The sequence below is a fragment of the Leptinotarsa decemlineata genome, unplaced genomic scaffold (assembly GCF_025532065.1).
Source record: "Leptinotarsa decemlineata unplaced genomic scaffold, Ldec_3_MD MMD2_P_RNA_scaffold_5, whole genome shotgun sequence".
NCBI classification, from domain to species: Eukaryota; Metazoa; Arthropoda; class Insecta; order Coleoptera; family Chrysomelidae; genus Leptinotarsa; species Leptinotarsa decemlineata.
In genome coordinates this window covers 20,359,031-20,371,529 of record NW_027412532.1, presented here as the reverse complement: position 1 = coordinate 20,371,529, position 12,499 = coordinate 20,359,031, and the positions used below count along the sequence as shown (strand labels likewise).

Here is a 12,499-nt window from a genome sequence, read left to right as displayed (position 1 = left end):
TTCACTCTGCGAAAATTCAAAGTAGGTCCATTATAGGTCTGAGTATATCTTTCAATAAGTGTTTCATGATGATGAGATTTTGCAGGATGAATAATATTTGTGAAGTGGGAATTTATCTGATTCAGATCTGATATATCCGCGGAAAGGTTAGTTAGGGCTGTGTTTATTTTTCAAAATTTCAAGTTTTCTTGGAGTACCCCAGATCGAACTGAAATTTTGGTTTCTCGAAACAAATTCTAAATAGGCTTTTTTTTTCACGTCGGATCGCTCCGGTGATATAATTACGGAGTTCCTTATAGCTCGTCCAGTCTCTACGAGATTTGGTTACTTTGATCTTTCCAAGAGCTTTATCTCTTAGTTAATCATTTCCTTGATGTTAAAGGTAAGCCATGGAGCGGGCGGTTTTGTTGTTCTTATAGACCTAACTGGGGCATGGGCATTGAAAAGAATTGTTGTGTTTGTGGTGAAAAACTCTACCATTGCATCTACAGTTTCGAAGTGAAAGATTCTATCCCAATGAAAGAGGTGGAGATCATTGAAAAAATCATCAAGGTTGAAATTTCAGAAATCTCGGTAGTAAACTGTTTTGTATTTTGATATTGTTTTTAGTGATATAAATTCACAAGTAATTGCAAGATGATCGGAGATACCAATATCTAAAACTTCAACTGACTGTATATCATCCTTTTCTGATGTTACCAAGATATCAATAAGGGTATGAGTATTAGCTGTTATCCTTGTAGGGACTTCTATCCGTTGAGACAGATTATAACCTTGAAGAAAGTTTTGAAAGAATTTTACAGAATTATTCATTCCTAAGAGGTTTATATTCATATCTCCCGCCAAGTTCAAGGAATCGCAGTTCATTGAAAAATTTGACACCATATCTTCGATTACGGCGATGGAAAGTGATACATTAGCTTCCGTTGGTCGATATACAACTCCGAATATGTATTTTTTGCCAAATTTAACCACCGATATCCAGATATGTTCGAGATATTGGTTATTCTCAGAAAAAATTACTCGAAATTGTATTGAGTTTTTAATGTAGAAGCACACTTCTCCTCCTCTTCCCTCTCTGTCAGCTCTAGCGATAATATAATTGTCAATATTAACCACTTGGGAAGAAATATTGAGACTGAGCCAAGTTTCTGAGATACCAATAATATCTATATCATTGCTTGTATTTTCAATTTCGAAAAAAATTTACCATTCCATAGATTTTAGTTCATCAATCGTCTAGATGTATATGAGAGTGTAGAAATAAATAACGATAGTGGACCAATACCTAATAGTATACTATATAGCTTGTTGAAATAATATTGTATTATCAGATATACCTCACTGTTAGATAAGGCAATATGTAAAATTAATTCAAGAGTATTAGATAAGGCATCATGTGAAATTGATTCAAAATAATTGAGACGCAGGTATCTAGCAGAGGTATCTAGGGTATAAATGAGGACAATATTATATGTAGTTCAGTTTATTGAATATGATCACTTGGTGGTGATTGAACCGTTAATCCCAACACCAAACCGTTATTTTTCAAGGTTTGGTAATATTTATTACATTACATTACATACATCCAGCAATATTCATTCCACCAAAGATTCCAAACATTGCATCACAAGATATATTGTTATACAACCAGGACTTCAACGCCTGATATCCATCTCTTTCACCACTTTCACCAAGAAATTTTTGACTTTCGAGGTATCCTCAACTGTTTTCTTTTAGTTTCTCTATAGTGAAAAATCCAACAAATATCACAGTGAGCATTTTATCAGACGGTAGTGTGCAGTTGTGAATAAAAGAGGCGAAGTATAGTATTTTAATGAGACAGTTTTTAACAATCTGCTCGTTGTTCACAGATATCAATTCGTAGAATTTGAGTTCGCTTTTAAATAAAATTATGATTAAAATTTCATTCGCTACGTAATTTTCCACAGACTAATTTACGATTTGAGACAACTTGCGAAAACGAATAGTTTTACAAGTTATAAATAGGTGTTTTTTGCGAATATATCAAAAAATATTGTAGATATTTAAAATTTCAAACAAGATGTAAGAATTTTAAAATAATACCTGAAGTGAACCACTGGTATTTGAACTTCTAGTTGAAAATGGCGCTCCAACAAAGAAATAATCAACTCAATAAATATGAATAATAAGGAATGAACAAATCAAGGTAAAATAAATGATAATTCTCGGACAAAAAAACTATCACCCCTATTAATAATTAATCAATTACATGTTGAATAATCAAAAAGTTGTATATTTCACTTTATGTGTATTACTACTGAACTATATATCGTCATCATCAAAACAATATTCTGAATAATTGCATGGTTTGTGAGATAATTGAACTGTTCAAATGAACTTTTGAGAAATCAGTTACCAATGCAGATGATTTTTTTTAAAATAATAATATTCAAAAAAATTATCATTACGGAAAAACGCATTTGTAGATTAGGTAACCATACATTTGGGACGGTAAATACTAAAATGAAGGTACCATTTTATTTAAAAAATTATTATTTCTACAACTTCGTCTAATCAAGAAGGGAATCAGTTAGTGCTCACTTGAATGTAATACTCTATCTTCTGATTTCTCATATTGATCAATATTTTTTCCGGTATATTATTTCGTGTTCAATATATCTTCATTTAGTTGTTGAAGAAAACAATGCTGAGATATATTTGAGTCCTTTTTAACGAATATAAATCAACTTAGCATCGAATGTCTCATTTTTATTGTCGAGAAATGATTATTCAAATTTAAAACTGTGATAGAAGTATTTATAGTGATGCATGATAATTATTCGATGAGAAAGAGGTCAATTTCTATAACTTCAATGGCTGTGTGATATTTCATTCACAATAATGAATCCCAGAAAACAATATCAATAAGCCAACCATCTTCTCAAGCTTCCTGTAGATCGAGGCATGCTTGATACTTCCCTATTAATGTCCTCACCTTTATCCTGATCAAAGCTTTCTAATTAGTTCTGAGCGTTTTTGCCCTACAAATTGAAATGTATCGTTCGAGATACAATTTTGTTTCATTAACTTCAATTCTTGTGATATAAATCGAATTGAGCTCAAGGCTTTTCTGATGAAATTATAATCTGAAGATGATAATTCACTACACATTCATTAAAAGAGACGGCCTAATAGGTATATATTGAAAATTTGAATCACGAGCCGTAAATAATATTTGCCTAGGAAAAATCGAAATCTAATTGAATTTCATCAAAAACGAACAGTTCTGCTTTCTAATTCGATCATATTCAGTCCACGAGTGTTTTTTATCCACCGATAATTTTCAATTCATATTTGTTGTTGAATAATTTTATGAAGTTGTTGAAGGAAACAATGATTCATAATCTCTAGTATCGAGTTTCATTTTTGTATTTGCAAACCAAGCAATTGATTTTTTCTTTTCAAACGACATCGGCTTCAAAGGTAAACCAAAACAATTCCATGCAAAATATCTATTCCTGGATATCCTTTTTTGAGTACCTATAGGTAAAATAATATTAAGAGAAAATATGAACCTACTGTTTGTAGATAGTTATCCTTTCACCCAGTATTCTGATAAAGAAATGACATACACAGGTCTGCAAGAATTCGTGAAAACATCTTTCCTTGGTCAAATACATGGTCTTGTAGCGCTGGTCGTTAGATTACCCCCACTGAGGTGAACCCATCGATCTGAAACTCCACTCAAATTGATGGCCTCATTCTAAAGTGTCGGTATCGATCAGTAAGCTGGAATCTCTTCATTAGGCAATTGTGGTTGCCGCAGAGGATATTCTAGAAGATACTCCACAGGTACGCGCCAAAACTGCGCATTCAAGTCTGGATGGTTACATCTTACCTGGAAGGATCAAAGAAGCATCTCCTGGCTGATGCATTTGGTTACCACTCTTCAGTCATGACAGGGCATCTCTCTGAAATACTTTTCAGAAAACTTAACCCATTTTTGGGTTACCTACCTAACGGAAGTAGTCACAGATTTGGTAAGATATTCATCATTTGGTAAACTCCCAGTCTTGTCAACTGAATAAGTAAAGTAGATGATTTGAAAGGGTTATATTTTTAGGAGTGATTAATTTTTTGGGAAAGAAAGTTTTTGTAGATGACTCCGTTGAGAATTTAGATCTAGTTAGTAGCGTTTGAATAGATGTAAGCCACAGTGGAGGATCAAAATGTACAAATTACTTTGAACCTATCTACCTACCTCAAATTCAAATATTTCCGATTGTCTTTCCGATTGACCATCAACTTCGGGACTAGGCTCTGAACGGGATTAGAAGGAGTGCATTTATATTTTTTCCAAATTTATCAACTGCAATATTTTCCATGATTCTATTTATGATAATGATCACAAATTATCACAATAAACACTTCATTTTCAATACGCGTTTCACCACAACAGTATTTTCCTCAGTTGGACTGGTATTCTATAATAACAATTTATTCATCACTGATTTCTTCATAAAAATAATCAATATATATTCATTTTTTTCATGAAGGTTTTTTTGATGGTTATACGAGTTGTTTCTTAACTACGATACGAAACTTCAGTGGGTGATTCATTAGGTCGCTCAATGAAAAAAAGGTATCATGAACAAATTATCGGAGTTGCTTCGTTTCTGAGGTACGAGGCGTGGAAGTTGAAAAAAGTGACGCTCATACATCTATTACTATATTGAAATATTCGGTCCAGTGGCGTCTCAGTGGGCAACACAGCCAACACCATTGAAAAAAAAAATAACGCCGAACGCCAGTGAATTTTTATTGTTTTTTTTTCGGTTTAAGCAGTCAAATATACAACTTTTCCATCGATTGTATTTTCTTCATAGAAAAGCTTCACTTTTAAGAAGTGTCCATGGACAACATAAAATAAAAACCAATAGTAAATAATAAAAAAAATCTAATTCGAAGTAAATGAGCAGAATTCCAATCTTCTACTGAAATACCCGACTGCAATGTATTTGTCATACCTGGAGTATAATACCTTATGACATTGCAATTGTCAATTATTCGATTTCTCGAATCATGCACATCTAGTACAGGAGTTTTATGAAAAAGAGCCTTCCGATGGCCCCATGAATAGAAATCTAGAGGATTCATATCAGGACTACGAGCTGGTCAATTTTGAGGTCCTGCACGTCCAATCCAACGATTAGAGTTGATGATGTCGAAATGCTGACGAACACTCAAATGAGATAGAGCTCAGTTGTACATAAACCACATGTTGCCTCTTACAAGTAACGACACTTCTAACAATATGTGTAAATGATCTCTCAAAAAGTCGCCGTAGGAATCACATGGTAATCTTTCTGGTAAAAAATGTGCCAATTAGGTAGTACCCAAATTGTTGCTGAAAATTACTTTTTCTCTAATAACGTGGGGATTTTCGTCGCCTCAAAAATGATCATTGTGTTAGTTCATAATAAGCACCTCGTGAAAAATTTGCTTCTTCCGTAAATAAAATATTTGGTAAAAAACTGTTATTGTGTGCCATCCTGGTACTATTTGAAGAATTTTCTTCTATCGCATCAAGTACAGCTTCGTCTAGTTCAGGTCTTCCACCACCTGCATTTTTATTAAAACTCCCAGTTCCACATAATTTCGCATGTAGCGTTCTGAATGTTCTAGCACATGGAATTACTCTGTTGAGATATCTGCCCTGGTAGATTATCCGTGCTTTTTCCGCATTTCCATTTGCTAATCCATAAATGAAATACATGTCTACCATTCCAGCGTTGGTTGAACTATTCATGATGGAATCACTGCTAATTGACAATACGTCCTCCATATTGACAATTTCAATAGCCATTTTTGAGTAACTGCTTTGATTACTCAGGGACAAAGCTAAGCAAATCTTACAAAGAACCTATTAAAAATCAAGAGAAAATGAGATTTTTGTCATAAGTGAGTAAAGAAATGGGAGAAAAATAATATATTATCGAGGCCGCAATGTTTAATCGCTCCCAGCAGCAAATGCCCAGCAAAATATAGATCTCTATGTATGCACATTTCAGGACGATGAATCTGACTGAATGGATACAATATACAAACATAGAAACAGAGTTTTCGGAATCATTCTGCATATTATAATTGTTATTACGAGTAATATTTTTGACAATTGTCAAAAAACAAATCTATTTTGGAAAAGCCTCTAGATTTCCAAATTTTAAAACATATCATTATAATGCAACTGTCATTTATTGCCTTTATATAATTTTATGGAATGTTCTCGTATACTCTGCAGTATTCTGTATCCTTCCAAACTTTTCTAGATGACGAAGCTTTCAGTCATCTAGAAAGTACCTCTTCAAAGTGAAAAATGGGAACCTTCATCATTGACAAGCTGAAGTGACAGTATGTCAGAAAAAAATTTATGCATATATGTTCTGGTACCCGTGCAAAGCAGGATCGTATCGCAAGTTATCGATAAAGCAGGAAAATAATTTCTAATACACTTCAGTTGCCGTTATTTAAAAACTTGTTAGATATCTCCATTAGATCTTACTGACCTCCATAACATGTCCAAAGAACACTATCATGTGACACTGCCATCACGTCTGAATTAATATGCAGATGTGAGAAAATGATATTGGAATAGTATCTAAAACTTGTCGAAAAACACCATCATCGCATGCAGAAGGAGCGTGGTCAGCGACAATTCAACCACAATGGGCGGAGAGCGTGTAAAAAAGCAATTACTCAATTACGATTCAACACAATAAATCGATAATTAAAGAGAAGTGTCGGTCAACAATGTGTTTTTATTAAAAGTGGTATGCTTTATTTATTCAAAATCACGATTTTGTGTTTGTTCTTCGTGCATATTGTTTTGCATTTCTTACATGAAATTGTCGGTCGGTAGCCAAGCGATTCGACTTGGGTGCTTTCTTCACTCACTCGAATTGACTGTCGTGTTGGTCGGTGGTTCAAGCCTTAGTCGTCTGAACGATCGATTTTCACTTGCTATCGTCCAACCCGTGTTAGGAATTACACGTTAGAAGGTAAGACCTCGTTAATCCTTAGCTCGCACAATTTTCGACTTCTGGTTAACGGAAAAACAAATTTAAAACAGACAGAGAGATTCAACTTCAATAGCATGGATGTTTCTAATTATTTTGAATTATATTTGAAAAAACCAGAACAATATAAGAAATACCCTGATTAACTTTCTGACTTCGATATTGTTATAGATACTTGTAATGCACTGTTGGGTACCGTTGGTGTAGTAATGAATATTACTGGAGGTTCATCCTAACACGAAAACGTTATTTTTAACACCTCGACACGTGTTTCGATCACCAAGTGATCACCTTCAAGAGAAAGATCAAACTAAATCTATATACATTGTTGTCCTCATTTATATCATAGATACCTCTGCTAGATACCTGCGTCTTAATCGTCTTAAATTAATTTTACAATGTTGCTTCATCTACTAGTCTTGAATTATTTTACAATATGGCCTTACCTAATAGTCAGGTAGATAAGATAATTGAAATATAATATTTATTTGCATATATAATGCACTCCCAAAATACAAATCATGAAATTATAAAACAACAACAAAAATTAATTGGCGCTCCGGGGCCACTTCATTTATTCCAGTGGTGCATTTGATTTTTCAGCTGCAGGAAAACACGGACAAACCTGCAGCATCACATCATCTGAAGATCTTGAACTGCCAATGTCCTCTCTCTTATAAAACAAAATGTAGGGTGCCTCCAGAGGCTCCAATGAATTCAATACATTGCCAGAACACTTCGTGACACAACTATCGTCAAACTTAAACCAGTCCGTTTCATCTTTGGCCAAGGTGTAATAATGACCAGATTCAACGCCAGAACCACAGTGAACGACGACTGTATGAAGATTATAATAGTGGTGAAGTGTTCATCAATTTCGAATCTTCGTAAGAGTTTGGTGCTTCTGTCAGAGGTTGAGTCATGTTTGAAGATCATCAGTGTTATTATTAGATTGACTCGTGTCTCAGCTATACTTGTTTTCTTATAACAGTCAGTTAGTTTGGCGCATGTTTGGCAATACAGTCGATCATCACCTGTTGAAAGTTCCATTTTCAGATGAGTTTTGCACGGACTGGTTATTATTCATATTAGGAAACGCTAGTTTAAGTTCCAGAAACTCACATACGTTTTTGCTACCTCTTGAACATTTACTACGAAGTAAACAAGTGAGGATTTTTCCAGCAAAAGATTTACAAACACAAGTCGAGATAGACTGTACGGAATCATTCAATTCAGAACAGTCAGGAGTATCTGTTCTGCTATTTGCGGCATCAAATGCTAGATTATTAGCCGCAGACTTGTTGTTTGTTTTTCAAATTTCATCTATTATATTCGCGGCTTTCAAAAATGCCATCAGGTTGCTCAACGTTCGTCTATCATCACATAGAATTTCTTTCATTGCCCCAGTTATATTATGTTGTCTCCTGGTTTCTTCATATTTTGAACATTCTACAAGTATATGTTGTACCGTTAGTACTGTTTGGCATGTAGTACATAAAAGTTGTTGTTCTCCTAGGAGCAAGTAAAGGTGTGTTATTTTTGTATGACTGATTCACAGATGCGTGAGAACAACTTGTTCTTTCCTGCTCAATTTCATTGGTGAGATTCGCTTATTCACACTTAGTTTCGAGCATTTCAGTTCCGGATCAGTTTCATTCCAAAGTGTCTGCTAGTCAGATACTTCTTTGGTTCTATTAAAATTCTTCAGATCTTCTAAGTGGAGTGGTATATCCTCATATTTGTTAGAGTTAGCAATCATTCTAGCTGCCTTATCCACATCCTCGTTGTTCTTTATGCCACAATGACTAGGTACCCACATGAAGCTGACAGTTCTACCGCTTTCCTTCGTAACATGAATTCTGGCAAGAATAATCCTCACAAGGGGGTCAAGAATAAATTGATTTTGTAATGATCTTATGGAACTCAATGAGTCGGTACAAATTAGGAAATGAGTTTCAATTCGTGCGAATTCACAGAATAATAAAGACTGGTATATAACGTGTATTCCATCTACAAGGAATGCTCAGCCCACCACATACTCGGTCTTTGATCCATCTGTATATATTTTGCAGTAGTTTGGAAATTTACTGATGTTATTCTAATAATTCAGTTTGTGTTGTTGTGAATTCAATTCTGACTTTTTCATTTCACTTCCCGAAAGATGTTTAGATGTTTTCGTGTGACGAGGCTGGACTGTATTTCATGTTCCAAACAAAACAATAGATCTAAAGTCAAACTGAATTTTCGAAATCCTGCTTGGAATCTGGAGAGAAGGTTTTTATTCTCCAAACACCAGGTTAGACGGCTGTTTTCTATTTTCTCCAACTTACTTAGGCATCTGGTAAGCGAAATTGGGCGATAACTCTCAGGTAAGGTGGGATCTTTACCAGGTTTCAGAATTGGAATAATATGAACCTCTTTCCATTTTTCAGGGTAGGTTTCTGTAGACCAAACTACATTGAAAATGTGTAAAATGTTCATCTTTTGTTTTTCAGGAAGATGTTTTAGGAATTCATAGAGGATTTTGTGAGGCCCAGGTGCTGAAGGTGTTACTGTGCTTAGCGCTTCCCTGAATTCATCTATAGTGAGAGATGAGTTGTAATTATACAACTACTCTGTCTGAAAATTTATTTTGTTTTGTTCGTATGCCTATTTTATATCTAGAAATGTAGGATCATAGTTTTCTGTTGAGTTGATGTGTTGAAAGTGGTCACTAAAAATTTCAGAGTTGTTATGTCATGGAGTTGTTATGTCATGTTGGTCCTGGATGATGTGAATAGGCAACGGGCAGAAGTTCTTTCCAGAAATGCATCTGATTTTTCTCCATATTTCAGCTAGTGATGTGTCTGCGGTCATAGAGCTCGTGAAATGTTTCCAGCTTCCTTACTTTCGCACGCAGACGTTTGAAGTTGATCATATTATCTTGTGTGGGTCTTTTCTTGAATACGTTGAAGGCATGTTTCTTTTCTTTAAAAACTGCAGCAATATCTCCGTTACATCATGGTACTTATCTCTGAGTTGTTCTATTGTTCTATCCTCTTGTTGTCCTAACGAGTATCTAGTGGACTTCAAAGACTCCATGATATCGGTTGGAGGAAAAGATGATACATTGTTACGAAACTGCAGCTGTATGAACAGGTGTTTGAGTTTGGTGAATAAGTAGAAAACATTCCCGTTCAGGTTCATCATTAAAACCTCATTCTTGAAATTTTTCATCATGAACAACACTTGTAAAATGCTATTCCTGTAGCAAGTGTTTCCTAAATTATCTAATCCAATTTTATTCTCAAGATTTCCAGGACAACTCTCTACTGATTCGTAAGGAAGAACATGTTTTACAGAATCTGCATGAGAACCATTTCTCAAGCTGCAATCAATCCTTTCAAATGATGGAGAGTTTTGTAGAGGGATCGATTCGGTTCTTGCTTCATGAAGCTCTTCCACTGAAAGGGAAGCTATATAGTATACTATAAGGTATTGGTTCACCATCATTATTCATAATGTTATGATTACTCATTTCTACACTCTCGTAGATGTTTTTATCTTGCCTAACTAATCCCAATGAACTAAAGTCTATGGAAGGGTTTTGTTGCAAAATATGGTAAGCGACTGCTGATCTTTTTGGTCCTCCATATTTTAGATGTGCTAAGTGTTCCTTATATATGGTTTCAATATATCTTTCAGTCTGTCCATAATATTTTGCATCACCGTCCTCACATTTAATTTCGTAAATTCCAGACTTTTCCGAATTCTTGACTTTGTCCTTTGGATTTCCTAAAAGGCTCTGTGGTGTATGACTTGTTTTAAATACCACCTTCATTCCTGGTTCCTTGAAATACTTTCCGAAGTTCTTCGTGCATTGGTGGTATGCAACTGAGATATATTTATCTTAGTTTTCGTCGTTTTTAAAAATCGAGATTTTTTCATTCCTAAACCAAACTTTTTCTTCCTTATATCATCAACAATACCCCAGTACGGTTTTTGAGTTCATTAAGATTAGTTAGACAAGTTGAAAATAACAGGCATCTAGATGCCTACGAGAGTGTAGAAATAAGTAAACATAATAATATTATGAATAACTATGGTGGACCAATAGTACACCATACAGCTTGTTGAAATAATATTTTAATTATCAGATCTACCTGATTATTAGGTGAGGCCACATACTTAGTAAAATTAATTCAAGAATAGGCAACACTGTAAAATGAATTTAAGACAATTAAGACAACATTGTATGTATATTTAGTTTAATCTTCTTCTTAGAGATGATAACTTGGTGATCAAAACACGTGTTGAAGTGTTAAAATCTTCTTCATCTCCTGATTACGCCAACTTGGTTGGTGAAACTCACATTGAGAGGAGTATTGAAGTTCTGGTGATTGAAAAGAGTGCTGGTTTTTCGACTCCTTTCATTTGGGGAGTGACGTTCTCATAAAATAAGAGAATTTTTTTCCAGATAAAAGCGATCCAACGTAAATCACCCTTTTCACATAGGCCGTTCTGAAGATATGAAATACATAATGTTACAAGTGCATTTTTGTTTTTCAGACAATTTCTTCACGATCACAAATTTTCAAATAAATGATATCGTGCTATATTTAGAAAATGGAGTAGCAATACTGAACCTCTATTTTAAAGTTTCATTGTTTCATATTGTTTTCAACATAAATTTTCTGTATAAATTCGCTAAGAATGTATTCCTTGAAATCCCTTCAGTAGATGATTACAACTTTCTAATTCCATAAAATGCAACTTATACGTTTTAATAAAAGTTTAATAGGAAATTTTCTTCATTACGTAAAATTAACTCCCACAGCATTTTGTTTCAGTTAACCTACTTCCGTTGTAATCTTACTATGAAAGCGAATGAAATTCCTGAAAATAATATCTTCCCTCTAAAGTTTCCTGAATGATTTTTTGGTACTGGAAACATTAATTCATTTCACATGAACACCATGATATTTCAATTCTGAATCTGGTTCAGGTTTATCTCCCAAAAAATACCGATCCTGAGGTTTTGAATATTATTTATGGACGAGATATAATGTTTTGTTCAATCTTCAAGAATACATGACATTTTGTGAGTGATATTTCTAGTAGTGTAATCAAACCTCCATTTACTGCCGGCCTCAAAACTCATACTGATATTCCACAAGAGCATTGTGGCTTTCTCTATTCGCTCTCATCGTATTACTGTCTGACGTCAAACTAACAATCCGCTTGTATACCCATCAAAGTAAAGAAAACAATTTGTTCCTCAAGACGGTACATTCTGTTTTATCAATTAACGAATTTTTTTGTGATTCTTGAATGGCTATTTTAGTCAGTCTGCAAAAACATCATCAGATTGAAGGCTGCAGACATCTATTAGTAACCAATCGTAATCGATAATCGAGTCGACAATGGTGTAATGGTTTTTAATTATTGTCAACATACTA

General features: G+C 34.3%; 1 protein-coding gene across 2 annotated transcripts in view; it reads left to right on the top strand.

Annotated features, from left to right (window-relative positions):
- bru3 (CUGBP Elav-like family member bruno 3) overlaps positions 1-12,499 on the top strand; it is a 256,980-nt gene that overhangs the window by 96,329 nt on the left and 148,152 nt on the right. The gene's annotated exons all lie outside the window — the stretch shown is intronic.